Source organism: Cryptomeria japonica, chromosome 7 (assembly GCF_030272615.1).
Source record: "Cryptomeria japonica chromosome 7, Sugi_1.0, whole genome shotgun sequence".
Lineage (NCBI taxonomy): Eukaryota > Viridiplantae > Streptophyta > Pinopsida > Cupressales > Cupressaceae > Cryptomeria > Cryptomeria japonica.
In genome coordinates, this window is record NC_081411.1 from 684994876 (window position 1) to 685022356 (window position 27481).

Sequence of the window (27481 nt, forward strand, 5' to 3'; positions counted from 1 at the left end):
AGAGAGAAGGGAGATTCACTAGGGTTGATGGTTTTCACTTAAGGGAGAGACTTTACATTCAAAAGAGGGGTTGAAAACCCACAAGATCCGATCCCACGCAATGCAAGATCAGATGCTAAATGAGTTTCAAGGGTTATGACAGCAAGGCTACCCTCTTTTGTAAAGAATGTGCATAGAAGAATTAAGCTAGGAATGCATAGAAAGTGAGAAAGATTCGCTTATAAACTAAGATAGGAATACACTATGAAGCTGCGGACCTGGAATTAGCAGTAAAATGTCGATACGGCGTTGTCCTGCAAATTTGAGCGAAAGTTGCCCGGACGATGGCGCCCGAGCACCACAGTCCTCTGAAAAATCCACGAAACGAAGGGGGATCTGTTCGTCTCTGCACAAGGATTCCAGATCTTCAATTTCAACCACGTACCTGCAACCTACACACAGAAAAGAGAAGACGATTGGGGGGTTAGGGATTAGGGGTTTGCCTTTAGGTCAAACCCCGATTTTGTAATTAACCAAGAAATGAGCAACACTGTAAATGTAAATGTCTGTAATGTAAAACAAGTACTAATACCTTGTTGTAAGGATTCTTATATCCTTATGTGCAAAGGTATAGATGTTGTATGTTGTATGTTGTAGTAGTATGTTGTAAGTGATCTCCTCTTCAATGGTTGAATCCTTGTCTTGAATGCAACACTTAGCCTTGAATGGAGACTTGAAATGATCAATTGCTTGAAGGAATGCTTGAATGCTTGAATGCTTGAGTATAGTTTCCACGCTTTTTCCATCATATCGAATGAAAGAGGAAAATGTAGTTTATATACTTGTCAATTAGGGCTGATAGACTGATTTTCCTGACCTTAGGCCGACCAGGAAAGATAATTTTCCAATTTGCAAACATAAAGACCCGAAGTCCAAAAGAGACCGGGCCCAAAATAGGACCCAGGGACCAGGGCGCTGGGCGCCATGGTCCTGGGGGACCAGGGCGCTGGGCACCCTGGTCCTAAAGGACCAGGGCACTGGGTACTCTGGTCCCACCTCCCGGGACAGCAGGGTGCAAAGGAGGTTCAGGCCAGGGTGCAAGAAAATGCAGTTTTCAGTGTCATAATCAGGTTTCGGGGTCTCCATTCAGGTTGCATGTTACGTCACCATCGTGAAGACCCAAATGCGGTTGAAATTGCAAGTGTCACAATTTTAGGATGCTACATTTAGCCCCCACTTTAGCGGGAGTATAGGCATATACTCATACTTCCGGTAAAGTACAAGGAAACAACATTGAAAGACTTTCACCTCGTCAAGGAGGCAAGATACACCAAGCCCCCAGTGGACTAAGGATCTTACGACTTCGATTGACAAAGTAAAAGGGAATATCACAAGGGAGAACCATGACTGTTAGTAGTAAGGTTCCCTCACTATGAGTCATGCAAAAAAGATATCAAAAATTTTCAAAGCAAAGCTAAATTTGTCAAGAAATTTTCAAGTATCTTGAAAAGATATGAACGGGATGTATGCCCCCCTACGTTAAAGCGATTGCACACGCCTCATCGGGGGTGATTGCTTTAAGGTAGTGATACATATAAGAAATGAGAAAGGAGCACATTATCACAAGGATTTAGCCCCCAAGTGTGAGATAAGCCCAAGGATAATAGACACAAAACATAAAGCACGAGGTGACTTTGCTTTCCTCGGGGTCAGTATGCTGTATGATAATTCATGTATATATATCATATGTATTTATGCATAATTGTTCTTCATTCCCCAATCAAGGAAGGTCACCTAGAAGAAGGGAACACATGTGTCTTTTGAGTCAACATGAGAGAGATCGAGAGATCTCAATGCTTTGCATCGTCCTCAAGTAAACAACACCAAGGACAACAAATAGAAGAATGAGAATAACATATAGAAGAAGTAACACAAGAGAGGAGGAGAGAATTTGCTATGCTAATGTAACTAGTCTAGCATGTCATCTACCCCCCGATCTTGCTGATCAATGTTTCGGGAAGGCAGGGAACATGCTAGAGGAGGAACATTCAACACAGCAGATAGAGCTATCACAAGATCCAAACAAGGGCTATGTTCATGTTCCAAGCCACGTTGTTCTTGTCTAGGAGCTAGGATAAGTGCTTTAGAAAATTCATTAGATAAATGGTTATCAATATCAACAAGTTCATATTCACTATCAGAAGCAAGAGAAGCAACATTTTCATCATGAATAACATTTTCATCTATAGCATCATCAAGATTTATAAAAATAGGGTCTTTAATTCGCACAGGATCAAGACCATCATGCATCTTATGTTTTGGAGGTTTTGGAGAAAATGGAATAATGCTTGTTGAAGGTGTTTTTGGAGATTGCAAAGTTTGAGAAGCAGCTGCTTGAGCTCTAAGACAATGCTTTCATCAACGTTTGCGTGTAGAACGATTTTGTCTAGTCTTAGTAGGAAGTGAAGAAGATTGAGGAGGAGGAATGTTCTCATCCTTATCACTTGGGTGTTTAGGTTGTGGTCTCTTAGGCTGGATAATAGGAAAAGAAGAAGGTCTCTTCTCTCTATAAAAAGAAGGAGGAGGAACTGCTCCATATAAGGGAGGAATATTTGGGAGACCAAGTCCATCATGACAAGGAGGGATAGGTCTATTTTTAGGAAGTTTATTAGATATAGACATAGTCACATCCATAGGGATGGGTTGGGAATCTTCTTGAGGAAAGACATTAGTTTTATCTTTCAAAGGAAGAACTTCCTTCTCAAGAATGATAGGAATGTCAAGTTTGGGTGTTCTAGGTTCACTTAGAGATAGGATCATATCTGTTTTCCACTTTTGATAAGATTTGAAAAGATGATCACTTCGCGGAGGAAGAGATTGGAATTGTTTAGGCCAAAAGTAATCAATAGGAATGCCAGAAGTTCTTTCAGCTGGTTTAAAGAGACTATGATTGACAGTAACAACTTCACCATTATGGGGAAATTTCAAACACTTATGAATAGGAGAAGCAATAGCTTTCATGGAAGATAGCCAAGGATAGCCAAGCTTCACACGAAATTGTTCGGAAGATGGAATAATAGCAAAGTTCACATCAAGGGATTTGTTATGGACCTCAATAGGCAATGTAATAGAACCAATTGCAGGAGAAGAAAATGCATCAAATAGTTTCACAATCACAGCTGTTTTGTTATATATCACTTGATTCAATTGCAAAGTAAAAAGAAATTCTTCAGTAATAACATTAACCATGCACGAAGGATCAATAAGCACTCCACAGCAAGGTGTATTCTTGACTGTTGCAACTATGTATAAAGGACCATCAGGTGCCCTAATGGTTTCACTGGAATCAAATGTGATGGAAGGTTCTTTAGGGTTTTCTTGCTGCTCTACAAAGTTAATCACATTTGGAGTCATAGACACAAGACCATCAGATGAAAGAGAGGAATCATTAGTCTCAATCACATTAGAGGTATGAGAAGTTAATGGATCAGTGAAAATCTAAAGATTTTGATTAGGAGGAGCTACAGATGTATTGCCTTTATCATTCACTCCAGAAATAGAAATAGTATTATTATCAATCAAATCTTGAATTTTACCCTTTAAAGAAAAACATTTTTCAGTATCATGCCCAGGCTGACGATGAAATTGACAAAACGATTTGTTATCAAAATAAGGTGAAGTAATCTTTGCAGGATCAATTTGCCTTATAGGAGGAAGAGTAAGCACATTTTGTTCCAATAACTTATTCATAATACTATGCAATGATTCATTCAAAGGAGTATACTTTCTTTCTTTCTTGAAAAATTTAGAAATAGGAGGCAAACCTGATGCTGCATTCACATTGTTGTTGATGATGTTTTCATTGAATTTGATGAAATCTCTGTTTGGTTTAAACTTCCCAAATGGTTATTGACTGCTATCACCCTTATCACTCAGAGCCATAGGATGTGATTGTTCCATTTGACTCACAGTCAGTTGATAATTGTGAAGAGTTGCACACAACTGTTGGAAAGAAGTAAACTCAGAAAACAGAAGCTTGTCTCGAATATCTTTTTGTAAATTAGAAATAAAGATTCTTTGAATATCATTGTCAGGAACTGGAAAAGAAATTTGAGCATATAAATGCTTATATCTACCAATGAAATCAGTCACTTTTTCTTTAACACCTTGTTTACAATGCATTAAATCAATCAAAGTAACTTTAGGACTTATATTGTTTTGAAATTGTTGAATGAAAGCATTTGCAAGTTGTTCGAAAGAAGTAATAGAATAGGAAGGCAACGAGCAATACCATTGTAGGGCTTTGTCTCTTAATGTTCTAGTGAACAGTTTTGCAAGCAACCTTTGGTCATAAGCAAAATCAGTACATATTGTTTGAAAAGTCTTAACATGTGTTAGAGGATCACCTTTACCATTATAAAGCTCCAAATGCAGAATTTCAACATGTTTAGGAGGAATAGCTCGAACAATGTCAAGAGAAAGTGGACTCGCAACATCAAATGTGGGCACACTAAACTTAGATTGATTCATAGAGGCAATTTGTTGCTGTAAAGAAGAGACAGTTTGTGCAAGATTGTTAATGGTCGCTTCAATCGAAGAGTTCATATTATACGTGTTAGATTGTGATGGAGGTGTTATGTTATTAAAAGAAGGTAAAGAGTAAGGTGGTGGGACTCTATGATAATTAGTCATAGGAGATGATTGGACAGGAGGAACACTACAAGGAGGAATGGAATGATTGAATGAATTGCCTCCTTGCGTCATGTTCATTTGTGGAGATATAATAGGGACACTCATTGAAGGAGTAAATGAAGAAATCGGATTAAATGAAGGAAGAGGGTTAATTGAAGAAGAAGGATTGCCCCCATGACCAGTGATCACAGGAGGAATGTCTTGTGTAGAAGTAGCCATTATGTTTGATGTAAAGGTAGGTATGCTAGCAATAGAAGTCATCAAAGGAATAGAATGATTGACTTGAGTAGGAGGTTGTGTATAACCCAAATTTTCAGCACAACTCTTCATAGGCATCACATTCGAATCCACAATGTGTGCAATACCACGCAAAATATCAATTCCATTCTTATCACTTTGAAGCATACGTTTTAGACCCTCAATTAAAGGAAGAGCTTGACTATCGGGGTATTCTTGAGACATCCATTGTCGAAAATCATCAAATTGGTTATCCAATTTTGAAATTTGTTCTTCAGAAACCTCATGGAGAGCTTCTTCATCATTAGGAGGATTAGAGGAATTACCCATGTCCTCGTTAAAAAGGCTATTCAAATTAGGTTCCATCTCCTTGGTAATTAAACCTCGGAAAGACTTAATTCTACGGCTTCGTCTAACGGGAATAGTGTAAGTAGGGCTTATTGTTGTAAAACTCATGCACTAGAGAGGGAGAGAAAATTTGATTTTAGAGGTAACAATTTTCAGTAAAATCAGCCAATCTTCTGGATTTAAGCTATTAAATACAATCAGAACAATCTCCCGAAATTTCAGAAAAAATGTCAGGGACCGTGGCGCTTCGGAGTGCACACGGTCCTGGCAACTTTTTTTCGAAATTTGCAGGGATGAAAGTTATGATGATTTTAGAGCTAATCTGAAAAAATTGAGTGGTTTTACGATCTGTAGATAGGCCAAATTAAAATTGCAATCTCAAAATTGAACCCTACCGAGAAAGTTGAAAAATGCAAAAATTTGAATTTTGAAAAAGAGAGGGAAACCGAAATTTTGAATTTTATGATTTTAGAGGGAATGTCAAGAACAATGCAAATTTTGAAATTTAAAAATTGACTCAATTTCACGCAAAATTCAATTTTGAAAGCGGAAATTAAAGTTGTTGTAATTAAGCACTTAATTTCAAAAGTCACAAATTGTAAGAATTTGAATAAAGCACTAAAATTTCGAATGAATGCAAACACACTTTTCAGATTTAGGACAGTAAGAACACAATTTTGACACAAAATTTCAATTTCAACGATTTTTGAATGTTTAGAAGCCTTAATCCAAGCAATCACAAGACCAACTTTGACTGTAATTTTGAAAGTGTTAGATTTGATAAAATCAGCCAAAATTCTAGATTTTAGCAGGAAAATACAGTAAGATCTAGCTCCCGAAATTTCGGAAAAAATGTCGGGGATGATGGTGCTCGGAGTGCACACGGTCCTCGTAACTTTTTTCCAAATTTTCAGGGATGAAAGATATTGTGATTTTATTGCGGAATCCAAAGTTACAACTGATTTGGAGATGTTTTGATCAGTGAAAATGTCGGACAAAGGTTGAATCAAGAGGGTTTCAAAAATTAGGGTTTTGACACTTAACCACTTAATTTTCAAAATTAAAGCATAGATATGAATTGATAATTTGTAATAGAAGGGCAGATCTGAAACAAGCATTAACATTTAGACATTTCACAAGTTCAATTACTAAAAAGAAAATTTAGGGTTTTTATGCAATCAACCTCTAAAATTTGCAAAAGATCAAACATGGAAATGTAATCAAGGAATCCAATTTTCAAATCTAACCATGAATAATAAGAAAGGATGTTCACATCAGGTTCACCAAAATGTAAAGCAGAAAATCGCGATCGAACCCTAGTTGCTCTCCCCTCTTCCAAGTCCAAGGAGAGAGAAGGGAGATTCACTAGGGTTGATGGTTTTCACTTAAGGGAGAGACTTTACATTCAAAAGAGGGGTTGAAAACCCACAAGATCCGATCCCACGCAATGCAAGATCGGATGCTAAATGAGTTTCAAGGGTTATGACAGCAAGGCTACCCTCTTTTGTAAAGAATGTGCATAGAAGAATTAAGCTAGGAATGCATAGAAAGTGAGAAAGATTCGCTTATAAACTGAGATAGGAATACAGTATGAAGTTGCGGACCTAGAATTAGCAGTAAAATGTCGATACGGCGCTGTCCTGCAAATTTGAGCGAAAGTTGCCAGGACGATGGCGTCCGAGCGCCATGGTCCTCCGAAAAATCCGCGAAACGAAGGGGGATCTGTTTGTCTCTGCACAAGGATTCCAGATCTTCAATTTCAACCGTGTACCTGCAACCTACACACAAAAAAGTGAAGACGATTGGGGGGTTAGGGATTAGGGGTTTGCCTTTAGGTCAAACCCCGGTTTTGGAATTAACCAAGAAATGAGCAACGCTGTAAATGTAAATGTCTATAATGTAAAACAAGTACTAATACCTTGTTGTAAGGATGTTTGTATCCTTATGTGCGAAGGTATAGATGTTGTATGTTGTATGTTGTATGTTGTATGTTGTAGTAGTATGTTGTAAGTGATCTCCTCTTCAATGGTTGAATCCTTGTCTTGAATGCAACACTTAGCCTTGAATGGAGACTTGAAATGATCAATTGCTTGAAGGAATGCTTGAATGCTTGAATGCTTGAGTATAGTTTCCACGCTTTTTCCATCATATCGAATGAAAGAGGAAAATGTAGTTTATATACTTGTCAATCAGGGCTGATAGACTGATTTTCCCGACCTTAGGCCGACCAGGAAAGATAATTTTCCAATTTGTAAACATAAAGACCCGAAGTCCAAAAGAGACCGGGCCCAAAATAAGACCCAGGGACCAGGGTGCTGGGCTCTCTGGTCCCACCTCCCGGGACAGCAGGGTGCAAAGGAGGTTCAGGCCAGGGTGCAAGAAAATGCAGTTTTCAGTGTCATAATCAGGTTTCGGGGTCTCCATTCAAGTTGCGTGTTGCGTCGCCATCATGAAGACCCAAATGCGGTCGAAATTGCAAGTGTCACAATTTTAGGACACTACAATTATGAATGCAGTATGTATTTTTTCAAGATTTTAGAGTAATCCTAAAGAAAATCATGAATCAACAGTGAAAAGAATTTTCCGGTACCTACAAGGCACTACAAATCTTGGTTTATGGTATCCTAGAGATGAAAAATTTGACTTATATGCATACACAGATACTAATTGGGCAAGAGATGTGGATGACAAAAAAAGAACCACCGGCGGAGCATTTTTTCTTGGCAGCAAACTAATTTCATGGTTGAGCAAGAAATAGAGTTGTACAAGTTTATCAATTGCAGAATCAGAATATGTTGCAGCAACAACTAACTGTACATAGGTATTATGGATCAAGCAAATATTGAAGGACATAAAGGTAAATTGTAAGGAACCTATAACTATTTACTGTGACAATACAACAACAATTGATATATCAAAGAACCCGATACTTCACTCTAAAACTATACATGTTTCTATCAAACTGAACTTTCTAAAAGAGAATGTTGAAGCAAAAGAAGTGAAACTGGTTTATGTGAATACTAAAGAACAGATTGCAGATATTTTTACAGAGCCTTTGCCTAAGGAAACATTTGAGTATCTCAGAGAGCAACTTGGAGTTCTACCCCCATCGGTAGAGACTTAGACAGTTGATGTTTGTCATCAACCAACAGAATTAATAAAGAAAACTTTTATTTTGGCTTTGATGAGGAGAGCTACTTCTCAGGGGGAGTAGTTGGTATATTGAATGAATTGGTATTTTGTATTTGGTTTTGTATTGCTTTGGCATTTGATGTCAAAGGGGGAGTGATTGATATGGAAAAACACATGGATAACACATATTATTCCTAGGGGAGAGATTATTACTTTAGAGTGAGATGATATTATGCATTTTTTATTTCTAGTTAATGATCTCTTTGGTAGATTGTTGGTTTTTGGTTTTTCACATTTCTGTTTTGGCACTTTGATGGTTTTTCCATCTTGTGTTTCCATCAATGCCAAAGGGGGATATTGTTGGTATTTTGGATATGTTGATATGGTTTTGTCATTGATGTCAACACCTATCATTACTTATCAACAGTTATTAGTACTTAGAGATTTTGGTTATGTTCACCAACAAGACAGAAACTTATACAAGACACTGGTATTTGGTTCACCAGTAGATTATATTGTTCACTGACACTTGGAAAGACTTGGAAACTACTTGGTTATATCAAAGACATTATTCTATCACTTTGTTTTGGCGATTTGGTTATTTGTTTATTTGGGTTTGCATATTTGTTGTTACCGGTAAATAGGTTCAGGATAAGCACCAACAGACTTATGTATTCCAGATCAGCACAACATGTTATGAAGATGATTTATTATCATTGTAAATGCATTGAGCCGACATCATGCATCGGATATTGATTTGTTTGTAATTGATTTTATTGTAATATCTTTTAGTGAGCTGACCTATTCAATTGGTCTTAGGTTATGGTATATATGTAAGATATTAATTGTAAGATCAATATGCAATTGGGAAGAAGAATTGTAAGAGTATATGCGAAAATAAGCAGAGCTATACACGCAAACATCATTTGAAGGTTGAAGGAGGGTTTTGTGAAGGCAAGTAGAACTACACCGATACTAAATCTAGTATATGAAGATGCTATTTTGTGTAGTACATTATTATTGGATTTAACCATCCAATTGTAGTCAATGTGACTCTCATTTTGTGATTGAGCAGTGAGCTCTAGGCAACTGGGCTTTCTGCATGTGCAAAATCCATATTGTAAACATATACTATCTGCAGTAGTATCATTTGATTGTGGGTAAGGCTTCCCACCGTGGTTTTTCCCCTAGCAGGGTTTCCACGTACAAACATTGGTGTTATGTGTTGTGGATGTTGTTGTCTTTCTGTTTCATGTATTAATCTTTACCGGTATTACAACTAACTATTAAGACTATCTACTGGCATAAAGTTTGGTTTATCGGTATTAAGCATTAAGTTTTGGTTAAGTTATTTTTGGTTGAATTTATTGGACAACTGATTCACCCCCCCTCTCAATTGTCTCCAGGACCTAACATATACCAAGTGTCTCTATAGGAACATTATCATAGCCATGAACACAAAGAGGGTTGGGTTGATTAAAAAAGAATTATCGCAACTTATAATCTTTAATAAGGCAATACAAAAAAAATTAAGTGCTGACCCATTATCAATTAAGGTAGCTCTTATGTTGTGTTCATAAATACAAGGAGTAATCATAAGGTTATCATCTCTATTTCTAACCTCTATAGATTGAGATTCATCTTGTGATAATATGATATCATTTGGTTTAGAAGAAGGATGAGGAACCACTTTATGAAAGGCTTCTTGGATCAACCTATGATATGAAGGGGAGGTTTGAATCAAGTCCCAAAGCAAGATCTTTGCTAAGATACCATTGATTTTCTCAACAAGATCCTTATCAATGTCCTTCATAGGGTGAGAGGAGGAAGAAAAAGAAGTGAGAACATTGGGTTCCTTCTTTTTGACACAAGCATTAAATGTTCGATCCATTTTAGAACCATATTTTTGTTCTAATTATCTTTCCATAGCATCTCTTTCACATATGTATTTTGCAAATTTTATAATATTGGGAGGTTCCTTGGATTTAAGCTTCTCATAACTAGAAACATAAATTATATTGATTTGATTGGACTCTTAGTTCTTCAAGGATACATCTCTATAAGGGAGATCATTAAGGAAATTGATAACGATTTCATCCTCTTGCACCAAATTATCCTTATGGGGGAGGTAAATTTTAGGATAAACATCATTCTTCAAAGATTCATCATTAGGAGGGAGGTCTTTGAAAGAAGTTCTCATAACCTTTTCTTTCACCAATGTTCCCTCATTGGTAGAACCAAATTTGGGAGAGGGTAAATCAATGTCCATCAACACTTCTTCTCTAGGAGAAATACCATGTATAGAAAGTAAAGTGATATCAAAAAAGGTGTTTATGATATCATCCTCTTGCTCTAAGATATTCTTATGGGAGAGAAACATTTTAGGAGAAAGATCAACATCAATTTTCAAAACTTCATCCTTAAGAGGAAGAGTTGTAAAAGGAGTGTTAATAATTTTTTCTTTCACCAAAGTATCCTCATGAACAAGAGAATATTTAGGAGAGGAATTATCATGGTTTATTAGGGTGTCATCTCTAAAAGGTAAATCTTGATAAAGAGGATTGTCCACCACATCAACTTATTTTATCACAAAAGCTTCTTCATAAATAAGATTGATAGAAGATAAAGGTTCGTAAAGCAAATTGTCATGCATGATAATATCCTTATGAGTTTTGGAGATTTAGACGACGATGTAGAGGGAAGAATGAAGTCATAAATATTTTCATCCATAATCTCAAGGTAATCACTACTAAATGGCTTATGAATTATATTGATTAACATTTGGCAAAAGGATGGTTTAGAAGGCTTAGCATAAAGGAAACCATCAAGAGCCTCCTCAAGTTGTTCTCTACTATATACTTCTTCAAAAGGAGTCATTGTAAGCAAATGGATTGTCAAAGGCACAATAATCTTGCAAAGAGTGATTTGACATTTCGAAAAAAAATGCTAAATATTGCAATGAAATGATCTAAAGCACACAAAATGCAGAGAACAAGATTTTTTTGTATTTTTCTTTTGTAATTTTCTTTTAAATAAATTTATGAAATGAATGACTCCAAATCTAAAAACACACTTGAAAATTTATGCAACCCACAAGTTAATTTTTTAATTTAAAAATTAGAGTTCTTTTTTTTTGTGAAATTAACTTCTAATTTTTTTAAAAAATTAATTGGAAATTGAACTTGTAAATAAAAATTTGAATTTGGAATTTGAAAACACCTAGATCAAAAATAATTAATCCAAATTTAATCAATCCACAAGCTCAATTTTAAATTTAAAAATTTAATTAGAAATTGATCTTGTAAATGAAAATTTGAATCTAAAATTTAAAACACCCAAATCTAAAATAAGTAATCCAAATTTTAGCAACCCACAAGCTTAATTTTAAATTTAAAAATTTAATTGGAAATTGAACTTGTAAATGAAAATTTGAATTTGAAATTTGAAAACTCATGCACTAGGGAGGGAAATTTGAAATTTGAAATTTGGAATTTGAAATTTTGAACTTTGAAACTTGTAAAATAATTGAATAATGCAAAATTTTAGAAAAACGATTATTCAATTAATTAAGTAAATTGATTGAAAAGATAAAGAATAATTGTGAAAATTTATGCAACCCCTAGGAAATTTAAATTTTAATTTAGGGATTTGCTAAAATAACCTCTTAATTTAAATTTAAAATTACCCACTAGGAGATTTGAATTTAAAAATTTAAAATTACCCAATAGAAATTTAAATTTAAAATTAGGGCTTTGTGAAAATAACCTCTTAATTTTAAAATTTAAATTTAAAATTACATTCAAGTAAATTTAAATTTAAAATTACATTCAAGTAAATTTAAATTTAAAATTACATTCAAGTAAATTTAAATTAAAAAAATTAGGGCCTTGTGAAAAGAACTTCTTAATTTTAAAACATAAATTTAAAATGAGATCCAAGGTTGTAATTTGAAATTGAAATAATTAATCCTAGATTGGGAAATGCACAAGGTTAATTTAAATTTAAAAATTAGGGTTCTTTTAATTAACCCCTTAATTTTAAAATTTGATCCAAGATTGCAATTTTGAATTTCAGGCAACTCTAAAATGATAAATTCAAACTGTAAACAACCCACAAGCCCAATTTTTTAAACTTTTAAAAAGTAGGGTTTTTGAGATCAACCACTTAATTTTAAAATTTAAATTTCAAATTAAAATTGCAAGTGAAAATTTTAATTTTGAAATTGAAAAACACTCAGATCTGAAATAAGTAATCCAAATTAAACAATTGAATAAATTAATTTTTAATTAAAAATTAGGGTTTTAGTGAAATTAACCACTAATTTTTTTAAATTTGCAAGGAAATCAAACTTCTAAATGAAAAATTGAATTTTAAATTAAATAAACTATCAAATATGAGAACATAAATGAGAAATAAGGGTGTAAGGAGTCAGGTTCACCAAAATGTAATGGTGAAAAATTAGGGTTTCCACCTCAAGAAGGATGAGAATGAGCGTTAGAATCCAATAGATCCAATCACAAGTTAACAAGGATTAAGACTGAATACTAATTGGATAGAAGGGATGAATTTATTTAACCTCTTGTGATTTGAAATGCTTAATTAAGATAAAGTGATGAAAAATGAAGGTAAAAATGTGCAAATGGTGAACTACAGGTGTGGGATTTTTCTGTGCACTTAGATCTAAGAAGTATATGTAGATTTGGATCCGATCCTTGAAGTGGTGGTTGCCCAGGTCCTCCTACTTTTTCGCACCCCAAAGAGGGTTGATTCATCTCTGCAAATAGTGCATATTCTAAAGAGTACAACTCCATACCTATTTCCTACACATAGAAAATAATGGAAATAGGTTGGGAATAGGGGTTTGCCTAAGTCAAAGCCCAGTTTAGGAATTAACCTTGATTAAAATATTGCAAATACTGAAATAAATAATGGAAGTATATACCTCAGATCTATAATAACTGATAATGATGTTTTTCTTCTTGAATGTAAGCACATACGTTGCATGAAATGACATGAGCTTGACAAAACTCTGATCACACACACATGCTTGCAAATGAATGTGTAAAGGGGAAAATTTGATTTGGCAATTTGCAACATAGAAGGAGAAATCACCAAATCAATTTTTTTGGGGGGGAGGAATTTCTTTACATTCAAAAGAGGGGAGGAATCCACTAGATTCAATCACAAATCAGATAAGGACTAAATACTAAGTGGATTGATTGATTATGATGCATTTTTCCCACTTTTTTAAGTCGAAATGTTGATTTAGGGTAAAGTGTTGAAATTGAAGACAAAAGTAAGAAAATAATGAGCTACAGGTTCAGGATTTTGTCATACACTTGAAACTAGGTAATATGAGTTGTGTCGGATCCACCCTGTGAAAATGCCTCGAAAAAGTAGGGATCGTGGCACTGCCTCTTGGTCCTCCAAAATTTTTGTGCATCAAAAAGGGTTGTTTCGTCTTTGATAATAATTCTTAATTCCATAAGAATAGTTGCACACCTATTTCCTACACACTGAAAGAATGGGAAAAAGGATGGGAATATGGGTTTTCCTAAGTCAAACCCCAATTGAGGAATCAACCTTGAATGAAATATTGTAAATGTTTGACATAAAATGATGGAAATGTATACCTTCAGATATGCAACGAATGATGATGATGATTTGCTTCTTGAATGTAATCACATATATTATATGAAACGGCGTGAACATGGAAAAACCCTAACACACACACACACATGCTTGCAAATGAATAAGGTAAAGTTGCTCCACAATTGATTAATGAAGAATATGTAGCCTTGAAGACCTCTATAAATTCTTGATGATGAATGATTCAATGCTTGAATGCTTGATTGTAGTTCTCTTTGCCTTATGACCTTATGCTCCTTGTATGTTATTGTGTTATGCCAAATGAGAGGGGAAGAGCTCCTTATATACTTTCCTGACATCAAAATTATTAATTTTCCAACATAGGTCAACATGAAGAGGCCATTCCTACTCAAGTTTGAGAAAGGGCCTAGGGTTTGAATTGGGTCCCAATTAGGGAGGACCATGGTGTAGCGCCTTGGTCCTAGTGAGGACCAAGGTGCAAAGCCTTGGTCCTACCCCAAATTGGGTTAGGGTAAGGGGTCCTAGCAAGGCACAAAGTGAAAATATGAATTTTATTGCATGGAGAATGCATAAATGGGTCCAAATTAAGAATGAGGATGAGAATACTAAGGTGAGGGCTCCAAATAAGGTCAAAATTGCAAAGGGTGCAATTTTTGGATGCTACATTTAGCCCCCACTTTAGCAGGAGTATGAGATTACACAAATACTCATGGTAAAGTAGAAGAAAGAGAGATGGAGAATATGAGTAATGTAGAGAAAAATCACAAGGAGTATAAGATATCACTAATTTTGAGGAACGAAGCCCCCAATCTTAGGATCTTAAGTCACTTAAACATATGCAAGGGCACACAAAAAATAAGACACACAAAAAGATAAACAAAAACAAAAGGACAAACAAAGGCAATGACACAAAGACACATAAGACACAAAAGTTATTTGGACAAAAAATAAGACCACAAGTCAACTAGTTGAAGAGACCTCGATATCCAAATGTCTCAAAAACTAATATCATTATTTTAAAATGCCATCTCATGAACACAAGTGATCACATAAAAGAGAAAATCAAGCATCATCCATGAAATATCAATAGGAAAACTACAAGTTCATGAGAAAGGGCATGGACTAATTGCCCCTAGATGTTTTTATCTAGGTGATCCATGATGAGAAAGCATATGGACTACTCGCTCTAGATACTTTTATCTATGTGATCTATGTTGGAGAGGAGAGTAAGAATAGTCTAGTTGTTTTTGGCTACTTCCACTCATCCTTGTGCATGTGTGCAAGTGATGTCTGGTTTCAAGTGTATAACGTCCTATTTAAGAGTTTATTTCCTCTAGTTTTGAGTGTTCTTCAACATGTTTAAGAAATGTGATATAAATGCAAATTCCAAGAGGTGATTGTGTGTGAAAATGTGTATGCTAATGCCAAGGAGAAGATGTGTGAACTCAAGAACATCTCGTTTAAGATTTTTTCTCTGGTTTCAAGAATGTGTAACCCCAATTGAAATGGATACATGAACAGTTTAGAGGAAATCGCGTGTAAGAGTTTCGCTCTGGTTTCAGTGATGTGTTTCCCTGTCTAAGACATATATCAAATGTCATGTCTGGTTTCAGGTGTGAAGCATATCACTCTAAGAGATTTTTTACTCTGGTTTTGAGAATGAATACCCCGTTTAAGACATGAAAAAATGATATGAAAAAAGTATAGAACAATATGATACAAAGGGAGTGACATGTGTGACCCCCTCTTAAGATGTCAACATAGTCCTATGTTGATGTCTTAAGGAAGCTAGAAACAAGGATACCATACCTTCAATACCAAGGAGATATCCTTTACGCAACAATGTCACAGATCTGAGCTAAAGAGGGAATACTCTTTAAGCAAGGACAAGATAGTTGAAAAAGAGATATCTTGCAACATGTGTAAAGGAGATCCTTGTAGGAGAAGAGATCTTTGCTCAAAATACATCTACCTCCAAGAGGATCTATTTTGAACAAACATAACATCTTATACCAAAAGAAAGGAAGGAGAAAAATAATTCATACCTTCCTCCTATTGCTATGTGAAAGGGATTCGTGATGAAGGATGACACACTTTTGACCCAATGTGAGGGGTAAGTTTATGATAGATGTACATTACCAAGTGAAGAAGAGGTTGTAGCCAAGGACTTACACCTCTTGTATAAGAGAGAATCCTTGATAAAACAATAGCTTCACACAATGAATGACACCAAATCACATGAACAAACACCACCCAACAAAGGAAAAGTAGATCCTTAGAGAGAAGAGAGTAGGAGAAATAAATCATTGCCCCCCCAAGTGTAAGGAAAATGAAAATAATTACACAATCTTCTAAGGAGAGATTAGCCATAAGCAAATGCACAATTTACTTACATGAATAAATACCCAATGCAAGAAAAGACATTAGTATCTATGTAAAATGATACCCAAAAGAAGAGGTAATATTCAATGAGAGAGAGAGAGAGATCAAATATTCCCCTAAGGAGAGATTAATCATAAGAGACATACCATTGCAAGAAAGGATATCAAAACATGAAAAATGCAACCCCTAAATTGAATAGTGATACATTAGATAGAAAGAGAGAACGAAAAAGCCATCCTTGCCCCCCAAGCAAGAGAACAAGGAGAAGAACTACACATATTATAAAGAGAGGTTTTTCATAAGATACATGACATTTCAAACAAGGAATAAATCCTAACCAAGGAACAATCATGTTCTGACATGAAGGATAACCCTATGCAAGAAAGGACAACATGTTATAAATCAGCAACACAAAACAAGAGATAATATTTTCAAAGAGAAAGAGAGAGATAGAAGAGGGATCACAAAACCTCTCTAAGGATAGATCATTCATAGAAGATGTACCATTTCAATAAATAAATACATTCTAACCAAGGAAAAAACATGTGCTCACATGAAGGACAACTCTCTCCAAGAAAGGACATCAATTTATGAACAATACAATCCATAAAAGGAAATGATGAAAAGATATAAGGAGAATAATGTTGCTGCCCCAAGATATTTGAAATAGAAAAAAAGAACCACATCTAATGAGAAGGAGCCCCCAATTAAGCTAACTACTTATGTCATAGAGTGAGGAGTAACATGAGGGTGAAAGGAGTGCTAAGGTACTACCTCTTCACCTAGAAAGAGAGCAAGATCTATTGACAAACATATACGAGCACGATCATGTTGTTCTTGAACAAATTCCTTAAATGCTTTACACTTTACCTGAGAATGAGAACCACCATGATGAAAAATAAAATATCCATTTCATTCTTTATGTGCAGTGATAAACTTGACAATAGGAAAAACAACATTCTTGTCATACTTCAATTTCCAAAAGATTCTAGTGGCCAATTTTTCTTGATCATCAATAGTTTTAGGCTTATTATTTTGAGATTCGGAGAAAGTGTTTTTTTAGAAGAAGAAGGATTGTCAACAATGATTTTAACTTTACCATTTTCAATAAGTTATTTTATTGAATTTTGAAAATCAGGGCAATCATGGACATGGTGATCATGAGTTCGATGAAATGAACAAAAAAGAGTTTTTGAAGAAGAAGCACTGTTGTGGGCATGAATGTATTGTTGTATTGAAAGATGATATTTAAAGTCTTCATTCCTAAGGAGGTCATCCATAGGATATTTATTATCATTTCCTAGGCCTTTTGTGTTAATTTGTATAAGAGGGTTTATAGGGACTCTAATTCCTTGTTCAAATTTTCTAGGTCCTTATCATCTAAAACCTTGTTTTGATATTATGTTAAAGCCACTCCTATAAGAATATTTTAATTGAGAATGTGGGGGAACATTATAATAAATTTCTTTGAAATTTGTAAGGATGTTTAGAAGGAATGAAGGGATTAGTAGATGAAGAAGGAATATCTTGTAGAGGAGGATTTCCCTTTCTTTCATCATGCATATCTTATTTGATGGATTGGGAAGGAAGATTATTATCATCTAAGACCTCGTCTTTACTTAATTTTATATGGGAGAGAGATCATGAATGAAATGCATGACATCATCTTTTCTACAAATATTTTGACATTTAAGATAGGCTCTTGGAGAATAAGGAGGATATAGAGACATGAAAACACCAATATTTTGATCTTTCCCCCCTTGCACAAGGGTATGTGTATGAGAAGAAGATGAGGCCATGTTTCTCTTCAATTCTTGCTCTCCATTAGAGAGATCATTGATAGGAGTATTATCTATTTCTTCATTCACATTAGATACCCTAGGAGAGGTACAAGTACTAGGTTTCTCATTGTCATCTCTAGGATTAGGATCTACAAAAGCTTTTAGGTGATCTATGTATCAAATGCATTTGCCCAAAAACATCACCATAATACAACACAAATGATAAATGCAACCTATGAGATCTAATTTGTAAAAAGGAAGCAACTTGGAAACCCTAAAAATGCAATATGTCCAAGTGCTATGAATGAAAATAAGTAACATGAAGTGGAAAAAGCCATTATCCAACACATGATTATAATAAATGTACGTAAAAAGAAATGTAATCATATGTGAAATAACAAATAAATCAAATACATTAATTGTCATGATGAATATTGAAATTTAAGTCCAAGCAAATTAATTGAAATAAATTAGGATTTTATAAATAAAATCACTTAATTTATGTAAATTGTTGAGATTCAAATTTGATTAATTTTCTTTTTTATTTGAATATAAAATTTGAAAAATGTGAAATGAAATTTGAAAATAAGAATTTGAAAGTTGAGATTTGGAAATTGAAACTTGCAAAATAATTTAATAATGCAAAATTTTAGAAAGATGATTATTCAATTTTTGAAAAATTATGCAACCTCCTAGGAAATTTAAATTTATAATTAGGGCTTTGAAAATAAACTCTTAATTTAAAATTTAAAATTAGATCTAGGATTGAAATTTGGAAATTGAAAAGTTGGGAAATGCAAAAAATTAATTTAATTTTTAAAATTAGGGTTCTTTTTTTAATTAACCACTTAATTTTAAAATTTAAATTTGAAATAGAAATTTGGTCCAAGATTGTAATTTTGAATCAACCAAATTTGAAGAGGGAAATTCAAAATTTAAACAACCCACAAGCTCAATTTGAATTATTTTTGAAATTGGGGTTTTTGAAATTAACCACTTAATTTTAAAATTAAATTTTAAAATTTAATTTTAAAATTTAATTGTGAAATTTGACTTGTAGATGAAAATTTGAATTTTGAAATTGAAGAAATACTCAAATTCGATATAATTAACCCAAATTAAGCAATCCACAAGCTCGATTTTGAATTTTAAAATTTAGGGTTTCAAAATTTGCAAGAAAACCAAACTTGTAAATGAAAACTTGGATTTTAAATTTCATACACTCAAATCTAAAAACAAAAATCAGAATTAATGGTGTAAGGATTTGGGTTCACCAAAATGTAAAGGGAAAAATTTGATTTGGCATTTTGCAACATAGAAGGAGAAATCACCAAATCAATTTTCATTTTAGTGAGGAATTCCTTTACATTAAAAAGAGGGGAGGAATCCACTAGATTCAATCACAACTCAGATAAGGACTGAATACTAAGTGGATTGATTGATTATGATGCATTTTTCTCTCTTTTGTAAGTTGATATGCTGATTTAGGGTAAAATGTTGAAATGGAAGACAAAACTAAGAAAATAATGAGCTACAGGTTCAGGATTTTGTCGTGCACCTAGATCTGGGTAATATGAGTTGTGTCAGATCTGCCCTACAAAATTGCCTCAAAAAAGCAGGGATCGTGGCTCTACCTCTTGGTCCTCTGAATTTTCCATGCATCAAAAAGAGTTTTGTGTCTCTCCAAATAAAGCTTAATTCCATAAGAACAGTTGTGCACCTATTTCCTGCACATAGAAAGAAGGGGGAAAATGTTGGGAATAGGGGTTTGCCTAAGTCAAACCCTGGTTGAGGAATCAACCTTGAATGAAATATTGCAAATACTTAAAATAAAATGATGGAAATGTATACCTACAAATCTGCAATGAATGATGATGATGCTTTGCTTCTTGGATGCTATCACATATGTTGTATGAAATGGAATGAACATGACAAAACCTTAACGCACACATATGCTTGCAAATGAATGACATAAAGTTGCTCCACAATTGATGAATGAAGAACATGCAGCTTTGAAGACCTCTAGAAATGCTTGATGATGAATGCTTCAATGCTTGAATGTTTGATTATAGTTCTCCTTGCCTTACCACCTTATGCTCCTTGTATGTTATTTTGTTATGCCAAATGAGAGGGGAAGACCTCCTTATATACTTTCTTGTCATCAAGCTTACTAATTTTCTAACATAGGCCGACATGAAGAGGCAATTCCCACTCAAGTTTGAGATAGGGCCTAGGGTTTGAATTGGATCCCAATTAGGGAGGACCAGGGCATAGCGCCCTAGTCCCAGTGTGGACTAAGGCACCACGCCCTGGTCGTACCCCAAATTGGGACGGGGTAAAGGGTTCCAGCAAGGCACAAAGTGAAAATATGAAGTTTATTGCGAGACAAAGGCATAAATGGGTCTAGATCAAGCGTGACGATGAGAACACTAAGGTGAGGGGCCCCAATGCATTCAAAATTGTAAAGGGTTCAATTTTAGGACACTACAAAATGATTAATTGATTAATAAAGAATTCAGCCTTGAAGACCTCTACAAATGCTTGATGATGATTTCTCCCTTCTCTTATGATCTCTTGTATATCTATGTTATGCAAATGAGGGGGAAAACTCCTTATATACTTTCTCATCGGGAAGTCATGTTGAATTTATGACATAGGTTGACACAAAGAAAGGTTCCCCACTCAAATGTAAGATGGGGAAAAGGGTTTAAATTGGGTCCCAATCAGGGAGGACCATGGCATGGTGCCATGGTCCCAGTGAGGACCAAGGCGGCACGCCCTGGTCTTACCCTAATATGGGGCTAGGATAAAGGATAAATGCAAGGTAATATATAATATTAATGTCATATTTGCACTATACAATCATAAATGGGTCCTAAACAGGCATAGGGATGCGAACACTAAGGTAAGGGCCCCAAATGCAGTCAAAATTACAAAGGGGTGCAATTTAGGATGCTACAAGTTCCTACTTCAACAAACACATAAGTTTACCAATTTATCATTCTTTAGCTAATCCCTATAGAAAGAATGATTTTATAATATTTCCACCTTTCATTTATGGACACTTGGAAATCAACTCATTAAATTTCGACAGTGAGAAATAATATCGTTCTTCTTAAAAAATTGTGTCAGTAACTTTAGATTCTTTAGCCACCTAATTCTTTAGTAAGAAGATGTACTTGCAAGATCCTCAAGAAGATTATATCTTGGAAAGTGGAAAACACCATGTAGTTGGGCGGTTGCAAAGGTTCACGATCTTTTGCACAAAATTCAAAGAAATACTAACCTAGATGATGTCAACTTGTGTGACAAGACACAATAAATGTCGTCAAGTGATTGACAAATTTAAGAATGAATGGATAAGGCAACTAATGCAAAGAAGTATATTTTAGAGGATGATCAACTAATCTGCGATTTTTAGAACTTTAGAGCCAATATGAATAATTAAGTGTCAAGGTTCAAAAATATCTCGACGGCTTCACTATATAGACCCTGAAACCATACATGACTGATGATAATACTTGAACTTAGAGGAAGGTTGGGGAATTGGTGATTTTTAGAAATTTAGAACCATGATAATTAGATTTGAAATTTCATGACTTAGCTAACAAATTTTGAAAATTGGCAAAGGACCTACTACAAGCTAGGACTCAGCTTTTAACAAAGATGATTGAAAGTCTAAAACTTGGGGTAATAATAGGCTCTAAATGGCAAAAAGGATTGAGGAAGAATGCAATGAAGCCAAAATACCTAGCTAGATCCCTTATTCCAAAAGGCAATAAGGTCACACCAAAAACCTTAAAAAAAAATAGGAATGCAATGAAGGAGCCAACTCGAGAAACTTGATACAAGCCAAGAAAAAGGACAAACACAACAAAATTTAATTAACATGGTAGGAGACCCCTACCTCAAAACAATTATTAAGGGGATTATGTGAACCTTTACTAGATGAGGAAAATAAATTCCATAGTGAGATAATAGGTGGAAACCATGAGGCACTTGTGAACTTAGTTGTAAGCTCACTCCTTGAACTTCGGTCCTGAGATCTCTGGCATGTGTAGGTTCCCGAGTTGAGGTAGCATATACAAGCAACCATTTTTCATAAAAAGAATTTTAATCTAGAATGAATTAGGCATCTCTTTTCATTTTACTGATCACTTCTTCTTAAAAAAATTGAAGTATTGAAATTTTAAACTTTTTGACACATCTTTGACGTTTTGGATCTCCAACGAGGTCATCAAAGTAAGAAAAACCTTCATCTAATATTTTAGGTATATCAGTGAGATTACTATAAAGTAAGCCTACGTCTTGGATATCTTTTGACTGGACATCATTGATTTATTGATTCTTCATTGATACCTAATATCTTTTGCCCCTGTTCTCTTTCGATCATGTATTTGACCTTGAAACCATAAGGATTATTAATATCTTTTCCCCTTTCGGCACATGCATGCTCTGTAAAACCTTTATGATGAAAGTCATCACATGGAAACCTATATTCAATAAGAGGAGGGTCTTTTAAGCAATCGTCACTATTAAATATTCCATCCTCAGAATAAAGATTCTTTTCCCTACCAATGTTTCTTGATTCAGTGTCTTCTAATGTTTGAAAAGAAAGAGGATGTACTATGCTAGAAATAAGTTTTAAATCATTATGGGAAGTTTTTAGGAAATCATCTAGAACAAGTTTGACACCAATCATGATTTTATCGCCTCCATCAGGGTAGGTGATTGGAATAGTCTCTAGGCATATGGATGTATCCCTTGGGCTTGGAAAATCACATTCTTAAAGCATAGGGTCAAATTTAATCTCAATAATTCCTTCTTCTTTTGCACCAAGAAAATCATCATGGGAAACGTGAGTGAATTGAGAATGTAATTTTCTAATAATTTCATCAATCTTAATCATTGGTCTATCAAACTCTTTGATTTTATTTACTTCATCTAATGAACCAGAATCACAAGAGATGGGAAACTGAAATGAAGCCATTTGAGTTTGCATACTATTTTCTTTGTAAAGATAATTTTTAAGAGCATTAGAGAGGATATATTACCTCTTTTGGTGACTCCTTTTCTTAATCACAAAATTTGAATGACAAATATTTAGGCTTCATACTTGGATTTGTGTCAAAATTGGATTGTTTAAATTTCCCCACTTATATTGTATTCCCAATCTTCATCTTAGCTTCATCAAATGTTAAGTAAATATCATCAAAAATAAAAATTTAATTGTTTGGAGGATGATCTAAAAACCCTGTCCTAATATTTCCAAGAATGCTTCCTATTTTTTGATTCCCCAAATATTTTTTGAATGATCCCACAATACTGGGTTACACTTTTTTGTACATCATACATTTTTTAGAAAATATAATGATTTAACCCTTGATAGGTCCCATTTCAAGTAATTGATTGAAGAGAGTTAAATCAAATCCTCTTAGATCAAAATCCTTTAGATAGAACCTCTCTAATCTCAAATCATACCTGCACTGGAGTCTCCTTCACACCTATCAAAATGTTGATAAAAAACCACCTTTACATTAGCTTTTGGGGGGTCAAATGAATTCATTTAATTTCTTTTTGTAAAGTATGTATTCTTTATTATAAGCTTTAGAAATAGTATAATGTTTAATATATTTAATTTTATTGATATATTTATGTTTTTATTTCTTTTGAATGTAGCTTTTTCATCAAACATTAAGGATTGTGTCTCACACGTGGAAAAATAAAAAATAGAGAACCTTTTTGTAAAAAATATCTTTTCCCCAGGCATTGATATCCTTATTTCAACACAAAAAGAAGTTAATTAAAATTCATACAAAAAATGTTATGCATTACAGAATACACCTATGTCTAAATTTAAATTACTCTAAATTCAAAAATTAATTGAAAAAAATATATGTAACAAAAAATTATGGAAAAATATCCATCCAATAGTTATTGGTGTGAAAAAACAATATTTAAAAAATTATAATTTCCTTTTTGCTGTAAAAACTATTATGTATTACAGAATAAAGGTCACTTCTACAAAATGTTGATTACTATATATATTAATTTATTAAAAGTTACATAACAACATGAACAATTCATTACTAATTATTTTAAAATATATATATTTAGAATCTATATGAAATTTCTCACAAATCAATAGTTTACTTCATCTTCAAATTCTTAATGTTTTAGCTACTCTAAGTGTTAGAAAGTAAAGGTCTAGTGCAAAATACCTATTTTAGTGTCAAGTTTGGTCAAAAAGCATAACCCAGTATTGTGAGATCACCCCTTCGTCAATATCAAAAGAAAAAGACTCTAGTTCATGGGACGATAAAGTTTCAAATTCAATACCATTTGTACTTTCTTTCATATTACTAAAGACATTAGAGGTTGCATTCATTTCAACTTCAGTGATGTGACAATCTTTATCCATAACTCCACATAAAAACTCACCACATAAATCCTTCAAGCACTAATTGAGAATGAGGATGGTACTTGTTTCTTTTAGCAGTACCTCTCCCTCAGAAAAAATAAATGACTATTAAATTTGTCTCGACTGCATTCATGCCATGAAATTTCTTGATACTTTATTTTTACCCCAATTCAAGATCCTTTTCTATTGCTGATTGATATTCAATTATGCCAAGGAATCATTAGGTTCAACTAATGTTGCAGAATATTTATCACCAAAAACCAAAGAGTTATAAGAGATCTGGTTTTCTTTTTTTCTTGTTCTTTTTAAAGAAACCTTAACCTTTGTACTATAGCTTGCAATTGATGAATTTATTGTTCAAGATCTTTAAGTAAATAATGCCTATGATGCAAACTTTTAAGAAACAATGTAGATTTGTAATATTAAAAAGAATGCAACATTTACTTTTAGCTTCATAGATACTTTCTTTGAGAGCGTTCCAGAAAGAATGAAGTGTCTAGTCATCTTTAGCTAATATTTCTCTAATTGTTGGTATGGGTCGAATTTTAGGTTGACCCTTTCAATTTGACATGCATTGGAACATTTTTTGAGATCTTCACTGAAATAGACTCACTAACCTCCATACTTGGGGAGACACAATTAGATATCTAGGACAAGAAATAACTGGTTCATTCGTATTCCTTGATAGAGTCACCAAAAATCTATTAGTTAATAGATTTGTCTCTCTAAAATAACTCAAAGATGATTCATTAATACCCAAGATGAAAGATAGATTAGCAAGTAATAGTTGGAAAAAATTATATTGAATTAGCAATTTTCCTCTGAATTTTTGAGGTAAAGTTCCCTCGTATGATGTAGTTTGGATCTTTTTAGGGTATGCCTTTAACCAGAAAGCTTTAAGGGTAAGAAAAGAGTGTTTTAACAAAATTATAATTGAATAGAATGCAAATATTCTACCCTAAAATGTTGAGATTTATAAAACAAAGATATTACCAATCCATTCATTCAAATCTAAATATTCACAGTAATGTGCGTATGTAAATTCCATAATTCATTCAATAGATAACAAGAAAATATAATCTAAATTGCAGGGTATTTAACATAAGAAGAATAACATAATTCACCAACTGTATCTCAAAGTTTATGATTCATGAAATTAGATTCGGATTCCTTTTATGAGTATCAATTAAAAGATAGTTGAAAGGTTCAAAAAATAATGGAAGCAGAATTATCTCCTTCTGTCTCCTATCTAACATATATAAACAATAATTAGTATTGGTTTTATAAAATAATGATCTTTGAAAGAGACCGTTTCAAGAAAATAATCGAATAGGTACTCGAAATAAATAAATAAATGGCTTATGAGATCCTGACTCTATATCACCTAAAATAGTCATTGGTCTAGGGGACAACACTATTAATTAATAGGAACAATAGGGTTTCTTCCTACCGCAATTTCTAGTTGAGGTTGGGCATCATGCATTTAAACTTCTTCTTCTTCTTCTTCCTCTAGCACTAAAATAAATCTCATGTATTTTGCGCAGTTACTTTTACATATCCAAGCTAGAATCATTAGTCCAAAAAGAATATTCTCTTGTGGGTCTTTAACCAGTTATGTGTCAAGCTAAACTACGAGGTCAACACCTTCTCCTAAAAGAACCATTTTGCCTCATGTCAACTTGGGTCAATAACTATTTATGAACTTACTTGGTTGTAGACCTCTTCTATGCACTATATTAATTCGCCTTAGGTGCAAGATTTGCAGTTGCAAAAATTTCTCTTTGTAGAAGAATATTGTAAACTTTGGCTCATCTCCCCTCTCATACCAAAACAAAAGCTATCCTTTTATATTCAGCATAATTGGTCTTTTCCCTCGATGCAAACCAATTCAACTAGGCAACTCTGTCTTCCTTCTTTTGAATCCAATTCAAATTAGGTTGGGCTATGGGAAGTTGATCTTCATGGAGAAGCACCATAGTGTCTTAAGATGGTGGATTAACCCATATGGAGTATTGGCCTAAGAGATTCTGAAATGGAGATAATTAAAATTCTTGAGTTCCTACTCCTCCAATAAACATGTCAATTTGTCAATTTACCATTTATTTGGCTAATCCCTAAAGAAAGAATGAGTTCAAAATATTGCCACCTTTCATTTATGAACAAGGTCATTAGCTCATTAAATTTTGATAATGAGAAATAATATATTTCTTCTTAAAAAATTGTGTTAATAACTTTAAAATATTTAGCCACTTAATCTATCATTAAGGAGATGCACTTCCTAGATCTTCGAGACGATTACATCTTGAAAAGTGGAAAACACCATGTAGTCAGGTGGTTGCAAAGGTTCACAATATTTTGAATAAAATTCAAAGAATTACCAGCCTAGATGATGCCTTGACTTGGCTGACAAGACACACTAAATGTTGTCAGGTACTTGGCAAATTTATGAACTAATGGATAAGGAAACTGATGCAATGAAGTGTGTTTTAGAGGATGATCATCTAATTGACAAATTTTAGAACTTTAGAACCAATACCACTAACTAAGTGCCAGGGTTTGGAAATATCTCGATCACCCGACTATATAGAGCCTAACACCATACCTGACCAATGAAAATAATTTACCATAGCCAAAGGTCATGGAATCAACAAGTTTTGAAAATTTAAAACCATGATAATTAGATTTGAAAACTCGTGACTTAGCCGACAAATTTTGAAAATTGGCAAAGGACCTACTACAATTTGAGACTCGGCTCTTAACAAAGATGATCAAAAGTCTAAAACTTGGAGTAACACGCATGCAAATTTCATTTTCTCCAAGTCTCTTGATTGATATCAATTTTCCTTCCCAGACCATTAGTCTTCTCAATCCTACTTCTATCATATTTCTCAATATCTCC